Source organism: Salminus brasiliensis, chromosome 1 (assembly GCF_030463535.1).
Source record: "Salminus brasiliensis chromosome 1, fSalBra1.hap2, whole genome shotgun sequence".
NCBI lineage: Eukaryota > Metazoa > Chordata > Actinopteri > Characiformes > Bryconidae > Salminus > Salminus brasiliensis.
In genome coordinates, this window is record NC_132878.1 from 98011139 (window position 1) to 98029948 (window position 18810).

An 18810-nucleotide genomic window follows, 5' to 3' on the forward strand; every position below is an offset into this window, starting at 1 on the left:
AGTAAAACAGACCATCATTATGTGGACACTTATGAGTCGTGGCTTCTCTTCTTTAGCCAACTACATTCACATAGAATGCTGTGGTACAGAGGTTGCAACAGAGCTAATTTACGGCAACAAGAGTGAAAAGCTACGGCTTATAAATCCCCAGAAAACATGTTGTCAGATTTGCATCCAGAGGCAGTCAGACTAGCCTACCCATTTTGTGGACCTGCCCCTTTCTCCTAGACCAAGCATCTCAGACTACCTTCATCTTCATCACTTATCATTCATGTAACTCCGTGAATATTTTTAAAGGTTCAAGGTCTTTTTTTAAAAAATACAAATGTACACAAAATGGATTGTTTCGATGGCCTCCCTCACTAGTCTTCATCTTGCATAGTCACTCGTCAGTCTGCTCTGCTCTGTGGAGTCTCATGGTGTATTGTCTTCATTGTGTCATCTTGTAGCCAGGAATATTATATAATATAATGTCTTTATACTACACTCACTTGGGACATTCACTGCTGACATTCAGCTGACCTCCATTTCACTAATTGTGTCACTCCGTGAGGTTTAGCCTGACCATACCCATGTCCATCTGCTTATGTCTGCTTGTGAGCATCCCAGTAAGTTAAGGATTTGAGTACAGTACACAGACCTCTAAGCACAGAATAGATAGCGGAGGAAAAGGTGAGCAGCCAATCAGTACAGGATTGTGCAGTGTCAGTATGGTAGGCTGGGAAGTGTTTCACCACCTCTGGATTTTGTTTCACCAACAGCTTCATCAATGCAGAGCTAAACCACAATGAATTGCTAGAGGGAAGTTGTATTTCTATCCTTCTGAAGTTTAGGGTTTACTCTGCTTCTTGTGACTAAAATGAGTGTTTACTGTTTTGCCACAGACTGTAGATCTGAATATGCCCATCTTGCTTATACTGAACTGGTCTTCTGTTGTTTAGTCTGATGTAGCAAAGAAGGTGAAACCACAAGCTTATTAATATCAACACTAAATTTACCAATCACCTGCTCTTCTATACCATTGCTGAAAATGAAAGCTAGCAGTCTGTTTAAAGTCAGACTGTACATTGCACTGTTTTTTTTTTTGTTTCTGTATGAGCTGCAGTTGAATCTGATTGGACATCACTCTTTGTTTTTTGCTTTGCTCTTCTCATATTAGTAAAATGTGCTCCAACTGGTTTTCTCTTTCGGAAGAAAACGACGATGCAGCCAGTTCCTTATTCAGTCTGGACAGTGGAGTGTGTGTACTGATGTGTAATACTTCAGACTGGTATGCTGGGAGGAACTATAGTACTGAAACAGAGAGACTATGGTAAGCTGTGGGTCTGCTGTAGGACTGGATATCCTGATGAAGATTAAGCTGAACCGGTCTAACTCTTCTGAAGATTGAGCTCAGAAACAGGTAACACTGAGGTGGCTGGTCTCATTCCTGCTGTTCCTGCCTGTCGCTTTCATTTTGAAACTGAAGAAATCTGATGTTTTAAGAATCATGTGAAGTAGGTGAAATATCTGCACAGGAATATGAACAGTCTTTGTGTTGAGCAATCAGTCTTTCTCTCCCTCTTGCTCTCTCCAAATTATTCCTCTTCTAAACAGCAGGTTCAGGTAAAATTCAGGCTGAATTCAATGTTTTTTATTTGCTTATCCTGAAGAAAAAAAAAATGTGTGTGTGTGTTGGTGTGACTGTAGGTCAGATGGTGTATGAAATGTTGTCTTATCCACTGAGTGTTGCGGTTTAGATCATGTTTAGACCTGTTTAAATGATGCTGTTCAGTGAACTACACTCACTGTCATTAGATCACACACTCAGTACAGCTCTGAACAGGCACTGACTTGTAATAGGGGAAGAGGTTGTTTCACTAATATAACATATAGTGTCCTAAAAGGTAAAGGTAGGAAATAACACCTGCTGTATGATGTTTAAACATAAACAAATGAAATGAAAGAGTGAATTATAATGTAAAATAGCATCACTGTGCTATACAATGTTTTTTTTACTAGATATGCTGCCTGTATAGTAGTCTAACCAGTTCGTCTATAGCACTGGTTGTGTTTCAGCAAGTCTAATCAAAGAGATGATTAAACCTGTCCTGTAATGCAGTGGATATTAGTGAACTAGGCAGCCATATATCAGATACTGGGCACTGGCTAGATAGCCATTAGACATTAGGCTCCAAACCTTGTAATACAGGTACAAAGCCAAATGAAATGCAGTTAGCCTCCAACCAGAAGTGCAAAATACAGTATTATTTGCAAAATAGAAATGACCATAACAATCTGAGGGTTATTGTACATGCAGTGGTATATAAACATTTATTAACATTTTCTACATTTTGTCACCTTACCACAAACTTAAATGTATTTTATTTAGATTTTAATTAATTGACTTAAGTGATAAGTAGCACATAATTGTGGAATGAAATACAAATTTTAAAATGTGACATGCAAACTCTGACAATCCAGTGCAATCAATTGCCTAAATAGAGTTAATAGAGTCCAGCTGTGTGTAATTTAGTCTCAGTATAAATACACCTGTTCTGTGAAGGCTTCAGTGGTTTGTTAGAGAACACTAGTGAACAAACAAAATCATGAAGACCAAGGAGCTCACCAGACCGGTCAGAGATAAGTTTAAAGCAAGGCAAGGTATAAAAAAACAGATTCCAAGCTTTGAGCATCCCAAGGAGCACTGTTCAATACATCATCCAAAAATGAAAAAAATATTCTACAACTGCAAACCTACCAAGACATGGCTTTCCACCCAAACTGACAGATTGAGGAAGGCAAGCACTGTAGGCCCATGGTTAATCTGGAGGAGCTACAGAAATCCACAGCACAGGAGGGACAATATCTCAGCAGGACAACTACAGGTCACACACTCCACAACTGGAAAAGTGGCAAGACATGAAGAAAATCATTGTTGAAAGAAAGATGTGTGGTTTGTTCTTTGCCACAAGCCATGTAGGGCACACAGAAAACATGTGCTGAAGGTGCTGTGGTCAGATGAGACCAAAGTTGAACTTTTTGGTCTAAATGTAAAGCGCTATGTGTGGCGGAAAAGTAACACTGCTCATAACCCTGAACACACATTTGAGCTATTTTGCAAAGACGAATGGACAAAAATCTCTAGATGTTAGAAACTGGAAGAGACATACCCAAAAGACTTTTGACAGCTGTAATTGCAGCCAAAGGTGGCTCTACAAAGTATAGAATACTTTTGCACATCACACTTTTCAGATTTTTTATTGATAAAAACTTTGAAAAACATATTTTTTGTTCCACTTCATAATTATGTGGTACTTTGTGTTGGTCTATAACTTAAAGTCTCAATAAAATACATTTAAGTTTGTGGTTGTAAGGTGACAAAATGCGAGTTCAAGGGATATGAATACTTTTTCAAACCATTGTATACCCAAAATGAGGGATAGGGAGGTGGTATATAAAAATAGAAAATAAATTAATATACATATGAACAGTATAGGATTGATTGCACAGAGCAGCATATGTTGAAAAATTGTAACATTATATGCAATAACTACAGGTATGAATAGGTCATGTAGGTATGAACAGAATTGCAAATATAAATAGGACTGTACAGGTATGAAATTATAAAATAGATGCAAAAATGAGTAGTGCAGTAATACTATAGTTCAAAGTACAGTAGAGTGCAGTGCAGTGAGTGCAGTAATGAAGGCTAAAGTAGTGACAGTGTAGAGTTCAGCAGGGTCACAGCCTAAGGGAAGAAGTTCTTCCTGAGTCTGTTGGTGCAGGAGCAGAGGCTTCTATAAAGCCTGCTGGATGGAAGGTGGTTAGGCTGAGAATGGTCCTTGCTGATGCCCTGCTCAGGCAGCACATCTGGTCTCAAGGGTGGGTAACTGCATGCCTGTGATGCATTAGGCTCTCATCACCACCTGCTGAAGAGCTTTACAGTCAGATATGGAGCAGCTGCTGTACCACTGAGATTGTGAGAGAGTTTGAAAGTATGCTCTCAATGGTAAAGTGGTAGAAGTCCACCAGTATTCTGGGACACAGATGAGCTTTCTCAAGGGTCTTTGTAACTAGTAAAGACTTTTTTACCATGATGAAGGAGTTCAGTGACCAGGTGAGATCCTCCGAAATGTGGATGGATCTGAATTGCAGTATGTACCCGATTCCTTGTTCTCCTGAAGTCCATGATGATCTTTTTTTTTTTGGATGTTGAGTGCCAGGTTATTGCCGCCAGGTGCTGCACCTCATCCCTGTAGGCCGTCTCATCATCACCTCTGATCAGACCTATCACTGTGGTGTCATCCACAAACTTGATTTTGGAGTTATAGACAGGAACACAGTCATGGGTGAACAGGGAGTACAGGAGGGGGCATAACGTAGCCTTATGGCAGTGCTCAGAGTGATGGTGAAGGAGAAAAGTTTCTCTAACTTAACAGACTGGGGTCTGTTAATCAGGAAATCCAGAATTGCAGAGAGATGTGCTGATACCAATCTGGCTAAGCTTGGAGATCAGCTTGAAGGGGATCACAGTGTTGAATGCTGAACTAAAGTTGATGAACAGCATTCTGACATATGCCTTTTGACAGTCCAGGTGGGTCAGGACAGTGTAAAGCGCTGTAGAGATGGCATTTTTTTGCTGACCTGTTCTGGTGGTAAGCAAACTGGTGTGGGTCCAGTGCAGCAGGCAGACATGATTTCATATGAGAAAAAATGTATCTTTTGAAGCACTTGGAGATTATTATCCACCTGCTGTAAGCATCCAAAACATTTGTTGGAGAGCGTCACATTCTAGTTTTTTTTTCCAGAATTCAATCAGATGACTTACAGCAAGCTGGTGTTTGTGTGATGATGACATGAAAAAATGTTTTTAGATCAAGCTGTTCAGCAGATTATGACATCATCTTAGCTGCTTATGATGTTACCTGTCTTGTCAAAACTATAAGTTTATCTTTTTTTCTGATTACTGACTTTTTCCATTCTCTTGTGTTTAATGAGAGTGTAAGGGTTGGCTCTGGGGCAAGGCCTCCTCCTGCCACCAGGGGGGCCCCGAGTCACCCCAGCCAGTAATCGAGCCCAATTCCCTACACCTGGGCTGTAGGCTATATAGGCACACAGATCCAGTTGCCCCATTGCTGGATCTTTTGATTCTGGTGGTGTGTGTATCTGTGTGCCTGTGTTGTCTCGAGGTGAAGGCTGAGTGTGTGTCACTCCCCTTCGTGTGTCTCTCCCGAGTCTGTCTCCCGGTGGCTGTGCAGTGTGTGTGTGTCTGTGTGTGTGTGCGCGTAGCACTCATACACTCGTGTACCAGAGGAAGACAGGAGTGTCTGTCTTCCCTGGTGTGTGTGCCCGTGTGTGTGTGTGTGTATGTGTGTGTGTTTGCACACATACACTAGTTTTACAGAGGAAGGCAGGAGTGTCTGCCTTCCCTGTAACTTCTCAGTTTTCTGGTTTCTTTTGGGAGATCCTTTTGCCCTCAGTTGTATTTCCCTCTAGAGTTAAAGAGGTAGCCAGTTCTCCCCTGGTGTCCTTCGTTTGTTTATTAAACCCATCCTTTTTAAAGTTTCTTTTGTTTGCAGCTTTCATAACTGCCGCTTTGGTGAAGCGGCAGAGCGTCAGTCTCGCAACGCGGCGGCCTGGGTTCTAGTCCCGAGAGGCTTTGTTTTTCATTTCCATTTTACCTGCTCTAAGATTGAAAGACTCTGCACTTGGGCCCGTAGGTCACGTGATCGTGGTAGCTCACTCAGTAGCGCGCCGGCCCGCCAACACGGTGGCCTGGGTTCAAACCCCACTGTAAGTGAGCACCACATTACAGAAAGATCCAGCCAAGACATGGACCCAGCTGAGACATTCAATCTAGAGCAGGTAAAAGTCGTTCTAGCAAGGCAGGGGGGGACTGTGGGGAGGCATGAGCAGGCCCTGCAGCAGATTCTTTCTCAGCTGCAGGGTCTGACAAATCTAGTGACTCAACACACTAGCCAGCACACTCCTGTCTTTCCCCAGGAGGAGGCTACCGCTGCCCAAGCAGCTGTGGTTTCTAGTGCTGAGCCCCCTCTACCAGCCCCAGAGCGCTATGCTGGTGGACCAGGAGGATGTAGAGGGTTCCTCCTTCAATGTTCACTGGCTTTTGAGCTGCAACCATCCCAAGTTGGCCCTGCCACTGGTCCCCTTGAGGGAGCCCATGCCCATAGCGGCCATAGACGGTCGGTCACTGGAGCCTGGGGTGGTGTCCCACCAAACCCACCCTCTCACGCTGCGAGTTGGTCCTCATACCGAGCAGATAGTGTTCTTCATTATCAGCGCTCCTGACTTGCAGTTGGTGCTGGGTTTCCCTTGGCTCCAGCGTCATAACCCCCACGTGGACTGGCTGTCCCAGTCTGTCTTGGCATGGGGGCCAGTTTGTCGGTCCTCATGCCTCAAGACCCCTAGGGTTACTGTGGGTACTGACACCAATCCCGAAGGTTTTGACCCCTCACGAGTCCCAAAGGAGTACTGGGACCTTTGGGAGGTGTTTAGTAAACGGCAGGCCCAGCTGCTGCCCCCCCACAGACCCTTTGACATCGCCATCGACCTCCTACCCGGCACTGCCCCCCCTAGGGGTAGGCTGTTTTCTTTGTCAGCACCAGAGCGACAGGCAATGGAGGACTACGTCCAGGAGGCCTTGGCCTTAGGGTTTATCCGGCCATCCACTTCCCCGGCTGGGGCCGGCTTCTTCTTCGTGGGGAAGAAGGATGGGGGCTTGAGGCCCTGTATAGACTACAGAGGCCTCAATAAAATAACGATAAAAGACCGGTAGCCATTACCCCTCATGACCTCAGCCTTTGAGGCACTGCAGCAGGCCTCCATCTTCACCAAGCTGGACCTGCGCAGTGCCTACAACCTGGTCAGGGTCAAAGAGGGTGATGAGTGGAAGACGGCGTTCATCACTCCGTCTGGGCATTACGAGAACCTCGTCATGCCATTCGGTTTGATCAATGCGCCCGCCGTCTTCCAACAGTATATTAACGAGGTCCTCCGGGAGGCTTTGGACAGGTACGTGTTCGTCTATTTGGATGACATTCTCATCTATAGTAAGACCGTAGACGAACACGTCGCCCACGTCCGGCGGGTTCTCCAGTTGCTCCTGGAGAACCACCTGTTCATCAAACTGGAGAAATCACTGTTCCATGCGCAGTCAATCTCCTTTTTGGGCTTTGTGGTGTCCCACAACACCCTGCGCATGGACCCGGCCAAAATCAAGGCCGTGGAAAACTGGCCCAGGCCAACCTCTTTGCGCCTTGTCCAGCGCTTTCTGGGTTTTGCCAACTTCTTCCGAAGGTTCGTGAGGAATTTTGGCTCCGTGGCAGCCCCTTTGAACGCTTTGACAAGGAAGACGTCAGGGAGGTTCGTTTGGACCATGGAGGCCCAGGAAGCGTTTGACACTCTAAGGCGCCTGTTGACCATGGCCCCGGTTCTCCAGTTGCCCGACCCGGAACTTCCGTTCATCGTGGAGGTGGACGCCTCTGAGGTAGGCGTGGGTGCAGTACTCTCCCAGCGGTCTGGTCCAGGCCAAAAGCTGCACCCCTGCGCCTACTTCTCCCATCGCCTTTCCCCGGCTGAACGGAATTATGATGTGGGTGACCGCGAATTATTGGCGGTCAAGCTTGCATTAGAGGAGTGGAGACACTGGCTTGAGGGAGCAAAACATCCCTTTCTGGTCTGGACAGATCACAAGAATTTGGCCTACATCCAACAGGCCAAACGTCTTAATCCGCGCCAGGCCAGGTGGGGATTGTTCTTCACTCGGTTCGATTTTGTGTTATCGTTCCGACCGGGCTCGAAGAACACCAAGCCTGATGCTCTCTCTCGCCAGTGGGAGCCCCCCTCCTCTATCAAGCACACCCACGACTATAGTCCCCGAAGACCGGATTGTGGCGCCCATCCGATGGGGACTAGAGGACGCAGTCAAACAGGCCCACCTCACTGAACCTGATCCGGGTGGTGGCCCCCCGGATCGACTTTATGTACCCAGGCCTGTAAGGGAACGGGTGCTTCAGTGGGGCCATGCGTCCTCCCAGGCAGCACACCCAGGGACTACACGCACGCTCGAGCTTCTGCGCCGGCGATTCTGGTGGCCCGGCATGGAAGGAGACGTGCGTGCTCATGTAGCTTCCTGTTTGGTGTGCTCTCAGTGCAAAGATCCCAGAACCAGGCCAACTGGTCTGCTGCTCCCTCTGGCTGTCCCCACGCGTCCTTGGTCCCACCTGGCCCTTGACTTTATCACAGGGTTGCCCCGATCACGTGGCAACACTGTGATTCTAGTCATTGTGGACAGGTTCTCCAAGGCTGGCTGCTTTGTGGCGCTTCCAAAGCTGCCATCAGCTAAGGAGACAGCGGATCTAGTACTCAATCGTGGTTCGGGTTCACGGACTCCCCTCTGACATTGTGTCAGACCGTGGGCCCCAATTCACCAGCCGGTTCTGGGGTGCATTTTGCTGTTGGGGGCGGAGGCCAGCCTCACATTTGGCTTCCACCCCAAGTCTAACGGCCAGACAGAGAGGGTCAATCAAGACCTGGAGCACACCCTCCGATGTCTGGCCTCCTCCTCACCTTCTACCTGGTCTGACCAACTGATTTGGGCGGAGTACGCACATAACACCCTTTGGCACTCGTCTCTGGGAATGTCACCCTTTGAGTGCCAATACGGGTACGCTCCGCCCATGTTCCCAGGACAGGAGGCAGGAACTGGGGTCCAGTCGGCGGAACAGATGGTCAGGCGCTGTCGGAGAACCTGGCAGAAAGCCCGCAGGTCCCTCCTGTCTGCAGTAGCTGCTCAGAAACGCTATGCAGACAGGAGGCGAAAGCCAGCTCCGACCTATCGTCCTGGGCAACGGGTTTGGCTTTCGGCTAAGGATCTGCCCTTGCATGGTGCTCCCCGCAAGTTGGCGCCTCGGTACGTCGGACCGTTCAAGATCCTTCGCCGGGTCAACCCCGTTGCCTACCGCCTTGCCCTTCCCCCTTCGATGCGCGTGAACCCCACCTTCCACGTGTCCTGCCTCAAGCCAGTCTTGTGTTCTGTGGGTCCCGCCAATCCGGTGCGCCGGCCTACACTGTCAGGCGCCTTCTGGATGTCCGTCGGATCCGCGGCGGCCTCCAGTATCTAGTGGACTGGGAGGGTTATGGCCCGGAGGAGCGGTCCTGGGTGCCCTCCCATCACATTCTGGACCCCGAGCTCATCCGGGCGTTTCGTCTGGACCGTGCTGCTGGGTTGGGGATGTCGGGTGGGGGGGGGGGGTCCTGTAAGGGTTGGCTCTAGGGCAAGGCCTCCTCCTGCCACCAGGGGGAGGCCCCGAGTCACCCCAGCCAGTAATCGAGCCCAATTCCCTACACCTGGGCTGTAGGCTATATAGGCACACAGATCCAGTTCCCCCACTGCTGGATCTTTTGACTCTGGTGGTCTGTGTGTCTGTGTGCCTGTGTTGTCTCGAGGTGAAGGCTGAGTGTGTGTCACTCCCCTTCGTGTGTCTCTCCCGAGTCTCTCTCCCGGTGGCTGTGCAGTGTGTGTGTGTGTGTGTGTGTGTGTGTGTGTGTGTGTGTGTGTATGTGTGTGTGTTTGCACACATACACTAGTTTTACAGAGGAAGGCAGGAGTGTCTGCCTTCCCTGTAACTTCTCAGTTTTCTGGTTTCTTTTGGGAGATCCTTTTGCCCTCAGTTGTATTTCCCTCTAGAGTTAAAGAGGTAGCCAGTTCTCCCCTGGTGTCCTTCGTTTGTTTATTAAACCCATCCTTTTTAAAGTTTCTTTTGTTGGTCGCTTTCATAACTGCCGCTTTGGTGAAGCGGCAGAGCGTCAGTCTCGCGATGCGGCGGCCTGGGTTCGAGTCCTGAGAAGCTTTGTTTTTCATTTCCATTTTACCTGCTCTAAGATTGAAAGACTCTGCACTTGGGCCCGTTGGTCACGTGATCGTGGTAGCTCACTCAGTAGCGCGCTGGCCCGCCAACACGGCGGCCTGGGTTCAAACCCCACTGTAAGTGAGCACCACATTACAGAGAGAACACGTATTTCAGGTCTTATGTTTTAATACACTATTATTATGTATTAAGCACTACATTGTTTTAAAAATATCATGGTTAATTTTTTCACTTATTTTACCTAAACCATAATAAAGGACTCTAAATGCCTAATGGGACCCCCCCCCATGAATTATTTACATGTCAGAAACTTTTAAAACTCAAGTCAAGTCAAATCAGACTTATTTGTATAGCTTTTTACAACTGTTGTCGTCACAAAGCAGCTTTACATAAATAGTGATTAATAAAAGACAGAGACAAAGAAGAAAGAAGAAAATAACGTAAGACATGATGGATCAAAGACCCCCAGTTAGCAAGCCAATGGCGACAGTGGCAAGGAAAAACTCCCTCGGAGCTGGAGGAAGAAACCTTGGGAGGAACCAAGACTCACAAGGGGGACCCGACCCATCCTCTTCTGGTCAGAACTATTTAAACATTCATGATAAAAATTACCAAACCAGGTATAACAGATAGTTAAAATGGTTTTAACATGGTCACTAAACAGGTAGCAGTAGTAGGCGGGTGAGCCGCTGGTCTGCTATGGGTGGTGGTGGGTGGGTGGCCTGCTGGTTGGTTTCGGTAGGTGGCAGCTGGTTTGACGCAGGTAGAGGGGACCTCAGCGGGCAATCTTCCAGCAGGTCATGCTGGGTGGCCATTTACTCAGAGAAGGTAAAAAGAAAGAGTTAATTCTGAGAGGAATTTTATGGAGAGAATGTTGGGCAGTATCAGATTGTGTCTGACAACTCTGGCAGGTCTGATTATAACAGCCTAATTAAAAGGAGAGAGCCAGAAAGTAATACAGACACGGGAGCACACTGAAAACACCAGCTTCTGCTCCACCGTCAACAAATCTGAGTGATCGTGTGTAAGCAGCGAGACTACATCTCCAGCATCTCAGTGTACTACAATTCCCTGGGTTTGCGAACCCCTGGACCTGCAACCTTTATCTAAGAAACATTAATTACCAAAAGCTGAACTAAACAGATGATTTTTTAGCTTGGATTTAAAGATTGAGACTGTGTCTGAGTCCCGAACATTATCTGGAAGGTTATTCCAGAGTTGGGGGCTTTATAAGAAAAGGCTCTTCCCCCTGCTGAGGTTTTCTGAATTGTGGGAATGAGTAAGAGTCCAGCACCCTGAGATCTAAGTAGTCTTGATGGTTCGTAATATGTAATAAGATCTCGCAGGTACTCAGGAGCGAGGCCATGTAGGGCTTTATATGTTAATAGAAGAATTTTGTATTCGATACGGAATTTAACTGGGAGCCAATGAAGTGCTGATAGAACTGGACTGATATGATCAGATTTTCTAGTTTTAGTAAGGACCCTGGCTGCAGCATTTTGAACCAGCTGAGGTTTATTGAGGTTCCTGCTGGAACTACCTGACAAAAGTGCATTACAGTAATCTAGCCTTGAGGTAATAAAAGCATGTACTAGCTTTTCTGCGTCCTGTAGAGATAAGGAGTTTCTTAGTTTGGCAATGTTCCTAAGCTGTAAAAAGGCTGTTCTACTAATATTGGCTATATGTTGCTCAAATAATTCGAGTCGAATATGACGCCAAGATTTTAAACCAGGAATGATGGAAGCATCAGCCAAGTCTAACATTAAGTCGGATAGTTTTTAGTGTCTTTTGGACCTAAAAGGAGGACCTCGGTTTTGTCACTGTTGAGGAGAAGGTTATGTGACATCCAGAGTTTTATATCCTTTACACAGTCTTCCATTTTCTGTAATCTAAATTTATCATCAGGTTTGGCTGATTAAGACTAAAACACAAGTTTGATTTGTCAAAAGACAAAAAATTCTACCAAGACAGCATTTAACATCAGAAAGTGTGCAATCTTGAAAAAAACCTTACTGAGATGCCTCATTTTAACCGAATATTAAGGCAGCTTGCTAAGCCACTAACACAATCCCATGATGCAGTGCAGTGAAGTGCAGTCATGCTGAGAGTCACTAGTGTGAATGTAAAAATATACTGACCTCCTGATTTAGCAGTCTTGCCCATTTGACTGCAGTTCCATTTGTACCCTGCAGTTCGACTCATTGGCATTGGGAAGTTTGGGAAGAAAACCTATAGCGGTTTTACCTCAAGACAAGAGTAGTAAAACAGTAAAAAAAATAAACAATTGAGATGAGGGACATTGAGTCATTTTTTGATTTAATGTATTCCAAATTCCTGTGGTCTGTCACAATCACAAAGTGATGTGCACCCTCTAGCCAATGTCTCCATTCCAGAGACAGCCAACAGTTCAAGAATGCATGTCAATGTTGTTCTATTGGACTGACTTTGTTCTAATAGATAGCTCAAGGATAGGGGGGTTGCCTTGATGTTGTGATAGAACAGCCATAATGACTATTTCTGATGCATTCAACTATGCAAGGATGAGATGGGTCTGGGTGGGTTCTTTAGTACCTCAAATGCTGCAATGGCCTCCTCTGTCTAATTCAGGGATTTTGGTTTGCCCATTATAAGAGAGATAATGACAGCTGCAACAATAAAAAAACATGGCTAAATTGGCAGTAGAAATGTAAAAAAAAAACAAGAAAGTAGTTCCTTAGTGGTCGTGGGTTGAAGCCACTGTGTTATTGCACATGTGTTGTCCATTTGTGCTTCCTGGGCACTAATTATATAATCAAGAAAGGAAATCTGAGATTTATGGAATTCACACTTTTGCAGCTTGACAAATGGGCTATGGTCCTATAAATGTGAGTACTTGATTAACATGCTGTATGTGTTCCTTGAGTGAACAGGAATAAGCTAGAATATCATCAATATAACAAATGACCCTGTTGAATATGTCTCTAAATATTTTTGATAAAGGACTGGAAGACAAAGTGGGTACTGACCAATCCAGAACTCATGACAGTATATTTATAGAGGCTTGAAGGTGTCATGAATGCCGTTTTCCATTCATGTCTCTTTTGACTAGATTGTATGTGCCATGCAGATCCAATATTGAGAAAACAGTGGCTTCCCTGACGTGTTTTATGGCAGATGGCACTAAGGGAAGACAGTAGTAATTTTAACAATTATACACACTTGGACAAAATTGTTGGTATCCCTCGGTTAATGAAAGAAAAATGGTCACAGAAATAACTTGAATCTGACAAAAGTAATAAATAAAAATTCTATTAAAATAAACATTTTAATACAAATGAGAGTAACAAATAAACAAATAAAAAAAAACATTTATTTTGAACCATGCTTTAACAGAATTATTTTAAAAATTAAACTCATTAAACAGGCCTGGACAAAACCTATGGTACCCCTGAAAATAATGTGACCAAAGGGATATGTTAAATCAAAGTGTTTCAGCTAATTAGCATCACAGGTGTCTACAATCCTGTAATCAGTCAGTGGGCCGATATATAGGGCTACAGGTAGTCACTGTGCTGTTTGGTGACATGGTGTGTACCACACTCAGCATGGACCAGAGGAAGCGAAGGAAAGAGTTGTTCTCAGGAAATTAGAAAGAAAATTATAGACAAGCATGTTAAAGGTTCTAAAGAGACTGAACTTCAAGCTCAAGGAACATCAGTGTCAGATCCATTGTTGAAAACAAATCATAAAAAAGGCAGACTGGGACAAGTCCCAAAGCTTCTGGGAGCATGTCCTATGGACAGATGAGACAAAAACGTAACTTTTTGCCAGGAACATAAGCTCTATGTTCACAGATGGAAAAATGAAGCATATCAAGAAAAGAACACTGTCCCTACTGTGAAACATGGAGGAGGCTCTGTTATATTCTGGGGCTCCCTCTGTTGAGAGTTTGGCTGAACAGCATTGTTCTTACAGTTTAGAATGATCAAAAACTAAAAATGCTGGAGGAGGTGGAATGGGTTGGGTTGCTGATGCAGCTGTTTGACTGGTGTGGTTGGTGTGGCGCAACAGATAACACCACTATCTGCCACTGAGCTACCACACCATGTGGGAGACTGGGGTTCGATTCCCGGTCTGGGTGACTATGCTGCGCTACACCAATAAGAGTCCTTGGGCAAGACTCCTAACACTCCATTGGCCCACCTCTGTAATATGAGTAACCATGTAAGTCGCTCTGGATAAGAGCGTCAGCTAAATGCCATAAATGTAAATGTAAATGGTGACACGGCTTGGCAAAGCCTGGACAATCTCATCAATGGTGTCATTAAGTCAAAATAACTGTTCATGAGAACCCATTTTTCTTGGGCTGCTACAGCAATTTGTAGATCTCACAGGAACCTAAATGAATAAAATGTTAATAGTTGACAATAACTTGGATAGTAGAAGTATGCTGTGTGCTTTGACATTTAAACTTAACTGTATAGTTTTGTCTGAACGTATAGTGTCGAATGTCATAGTTATGAGGACGTTCTTCGACACAGTGGTGGCATCGCCATCTTTTATGGAGTTGTCTGCTGGGGCAGTAGCATCTCGACGGCATATAAGAAGAGACTGGACAAACTCATAAAGAGGGCCGGCTCTGTCCTGGGGTGCTTCTTAGACCCAGTGCAGGTGGTGGGAGGCAGGAGGATGACAGCCACGCTGGCATCCATGCTGGAGAACAGCTCCCACCCCATGCTCTGGCAGCACTGGGCAGCTCCTTTAGTGACAGGCTGCTTCACCCCAAGTGTGTGAAGGAGCGGTATCGCAGGTCCTTCCTTCCTGCTGCCGTCAGACTGCACAACCAGCACTGCTCCCAGCGGACCACATACACACACACTTAACTACACACACGTTAATGTTCAGGGAATACTATGTGCAATACCCCCCCCCCACCCATGTGCAAGAGTCTTTTGCTGTTAATAATATTGTTATTGCTTTTTTTAATTCTTATTTATATTGTGTGTATATAGTGTAAATTATTTATCTAAATTTTTGTAACTGAGTGTCTTGCTATCCCTTTCTGCTGTTACACTGAGAATTTTCCCACTGCGGGACTAATAAAGGACTATCTTATCTTATCTTATCTTATGGCGAAATAACAACATGGTTAGATTGCTTCTCAACCAATCAGTGTGGCCAAAACGAAGTATTGTATAATCCTCCGTACATATCTGCGAAATCATTCTGAATCCTACTATCCATATTATGCCATACAATGTTTGTTTTTTTTTACTTTTTTTCCAGGCAGCAGTGATATCTAGATGTGTTAAAAAACCTTGATGAGACAACCATCTGGTAAGCTTTCCTTACACCTATCAGATCTTTTCTTACTGTTATATTTCCTGTCTTTTAAAATTTCTGACCTTTTCTTTCAGTAGCTGAGAAGTTCAGCTTTGTGATTTCTGACTTTTTTTATAAACAAACTCAGCTGCATTGGAGAATAACTGTAGCCCCTTACTGGATTTTTCCAATCCACATTAAATGGTGCAGAAGCTACAGGTGCCTATAGGCACTATGTAAAGATACAATTGCAGATTGTAAAGCAACAATCTGCAATACAAGTGCATGTTCTACCTTTTACATTGTTTATGTCTTTAAAATTATATTTTAAGTAATATTAAGTATATTATTCAGATCCAGTGAATTAATAATAATGAAGTATTAATTTGTTTTGTATTTTGAAAATAAGCAAAAACCCCAAAACAATTATAATAATTACATTTTTGTAGATTTTGTCTATAGTTACTACCTATGGATTTCACTCTTTTAACAAACTCCCATTTCATCCAAGCCAAAATAACTCACTCTGTGCAGACCAGCACAGATAGCCAGAGTTCAGTTTTTGAAAGGGTTAAGCAGGTGAAATTTGAAGGAATTGACAAAAGAATGGTTTGGTAGATTATAATATAAAGTACATTCACATGCAGAAACATGGGCACTGTCCTCCCTCAAATATCCAAAAATATCAGCATCTTTTCAGATACCACCAGAAACATTCATTAAACCTGAATATACTCTCCTGCTTCAGGTGTGGTCATACAAGATGTCATCCAATCCACAGGTGTTAAAGAATAAAACTGAAAAAGGTGATGTAGCAGATGCTTCCTTACCCTATTTTTTCTTCTCTCTTGTTTTCTGGCCACAATAAGTCCAACTTTGTGTTATTGTATGTTATTAAATTGTGATTTGACATAGTCATAAATAAACATCAGAACAACATAAGCCTCTAGCACTTCTTCCATGTCCACTGTCACCAATTTTGTCTAAAAAGTGAAAAGACAAATAACATTAATAACTGAGTTTTAACAGTGGTTTAAATGTGGTTACACTTGAAACTCTGTTCTTTTTCCTTCTGCCTAATGTAACACCATCTTGTTCTCATATGAACAAAGATCAAACCAGTCCAGTTCAGACAGCCACAAATCAGAAGCACCCTGTCCAGACCACCAGCGGTCAGAGTGAACTTGTCCAGACCACCACAGCTCAGACTGGAGCAACTGTCAATGCACCTGCTCTACATGGGAATGTGTTTCATGGTCCAGTTAAAATTAACATTGGAGCTCAGCATGAAGGTAGGGCTGAAACAAACAACTGTTTTGCTAGATGACTAAAAACTGTTAGGAATAATTGATTATTCTGATTAGAAATCACTTATTTACCAAAAAACTTTTATATATCAGATTTTTTCTTAATCTATTTCCTAACCAACAATGTGTCAGATTCATTATCACCTGAATAGGAGCCGGGATTATAGAAGTCATGCCTACACATGCACTGTGGCCGATTACCCTCGCTAAGCACACTCGATACAACTGGGATGTTGACTTGCAAGTCCTTCCACCACATTCACTCGCAGCTGTGAATTAGCTCCGTTACAGCCTCTGTATCAACACGGTCCATAGTCTGCTCGAAAGGAAAAGCACTCTAGTCTTGGTGCTTCCTGTCCTGTCTCATTTGCAGTAACCTCGTGTAAGGGGTGGCTCTAGGGCAAGGCCTCCCCCTGCCACCAGGGGGAGTCCTCCAGTCACCCCAGCCAGTAATTAAGCCCAATTCCTTACACCTGGGCAGTAGGCTATATAGGCACACAGATCCAGTTGCCCCGCTGCTGGATCTTTTGACTCTGGTGGTCTGTGTGTCTGTGTGTCAGTCTATGGGTCTCGAGTGGAAGGCTGAGTGTGTGTCACTCCCCTTCATGTGTCCTTCCCGAGTCTGTCTCCCTGTGTCTGTGTGTGTGTGTGTGTGTGTAGCACTCATACACTCGTGTACCAGAGGAAGGCAGGAGTGTATGTCTTCCCTGTAACTTCTCAGTTTTCTGGTTTCTTTTTGGAGATTCTTTTTGCCCCTTAGTTGTATTTCCCTCTAGTGTTAAAGAGGTAACCAGTTCTCCCCTGGCGTCCTTTGTTTGTTTCCCGCCTTTTGTTTTATTAAATCCACCCCTTTACATTTCTTTTGTTGGCAGTTTCAATAACTGCTGCTTGGGTGAAGCGGCAGAGCGTCAGTCTTGTGGCGCAGCGGCCTGGGTTCGAGTCCTGGGTGGTTTATTTCTCATTTCCATTTTGCCTGTTCTAAGATTAAAGACTCTGCACTTGGGCCCGTTGGTCATGTGATCGTGGTAGCTCACTCAGTAGCGCGCCGGCCCTCCAACACGGCGGCCTGGGTTCAAACCCGCTGCGAGTGAGCCCCTCGTTACACCTTGATCCTTTTTTTGCCTTGTACCCCTGGTTTGTTTTGTTTGTCCTGCCTTAGCGTTTTGCTCCCTGTTAAGCCAAAGCTCTGCTTCGTGTTTTCACTTTGTTCCCTCCTGAGTTTAGCTCAGTTGACTTAGTTGTTTTTCCCCTCCCCTTTATGTTCTGTGGTTTTCTCCTTTGCCCCCCTTAGCTTCTTTTCAATCCCAGGTTTATTGTTTTGTCCAGTTTGCTTTGCCACGTTACGTTTTGCTTTCTAGTTCTGTCCCCTGTCCCCTTGCTTTGTTATTAAAGCCTGGGTGGAATCAGGTGGCTCTCATGGCCCTGTTCCGCAATGGGTTGAATCCCCGGTTACAAAAGGAGTTGGCATGCCGAGATGATAAGCTAAATCTTTACCAGCTTATCTTCCTGGCCATCCGGCTTGACCAATTACTATGTTGCCCTACTAAATTAAAGATGTGCAGAGAAGCAGCAAATAAAATATATATAAATATATAATATGTTTATTACTTAGATTCTTTCTTTTTGGCAGTACAAATGTTTCTGTCAGGTGAGTTGTTATTAAAAAACAGGTGAAATTAACTGTTTTAACCCATTTTAGCCCAGGTTAGACAGAATTAGAAACATTGGTGTAATATACCAATAATATATAAGACTTCTGTTATGGTACACTGGTCAAGAATAAAGCATAATGCCTATGTTGAATGTTAATGTTAGTTCTCAAATAAAATATCTGCTAAATATAGTTTCTTTTTGTTTTATATCCCAGGTCATTATAAAATGACCTAATAAGATAAGCCAAGTTAAAACTTCCCTAGATGTAACAAACTTTTATTTTAAAGGTATATTTTACTTTGACATGACACAAATCACAAATGAATCACAATAGGTAGTATAATACTAAATATAGCAGTTTTTAAAATTGCAATTGTATCATATAATGCCTCAAATATTATTATACAATTGTATAATGTGATAGTGTCAGTCTCAACCCATACACAGCAGTAGCAGCACACTCAGTGCTGAGAGAAAGGAGTGTGCTACTACAAATGCAACACACAATAGCAACTTATATACTTATATAATTATATAAATGAAAAGTTTGCTTTTCATAAATAAATAACATATACAGCTCTGATGATGAAACACCTCCAATTTGATGTTAATCTAATTTTTTGAATGCTGTTATTTCTGTTCATCTCATGAACAGAATAAATAGATGCTTATGACAA